A 367-nucleotide genomic window follows, 5' to 3' on the forward strand; every position below is an offset into this window, starting at 1 on the left:
GAATTCTGTGGCTCGAATGGTTCTGGGAAAACTTCGAAAAAAGCAGCGTCATTTTCAAGTGGATTTTGCAACTCAAAAAAAAACCACGCAAATCTAAAACTTCTTGAGTTCAAGCCTTTTTTGAGAAAACTGCCAACATTTCCCCATCCATGGTTCACTTTCTAAAAAGGCCATTTATTTCTGTCTAGAATGATGTACACATTAGCGTTCTTGCTCATTTTGCCTCCGAGATATGAGCAAAACCGGGACGGAAAACATTAAATTTTGGCATAATCTTGCACCTAAGTGTCTGATATTCAAATTTCGCTTTCTGTGTCAAAACTACTCAAATTTCCTCACTCATGTTGTTACGACTGAATCGACTTTT

This window comes from Dendroctonus ponderosae, unplaced genomic scaffold, assembly GCF_020466585.1.
Source record: "Dendroctonus ponderosae isolate FM_Combo_2020 unplaced genomic scaffold, Dpon_F_20191213v2 Dpon_F_20191213_1, whole genome shotgun sequence".
Classification (NCBI taxonomy): Eukaryota; Metazoa; Arthropoda; class Insecta; order Coleoptera; family Curculionidae; genus Dendroctonus; species Dendroctonus ponderosae.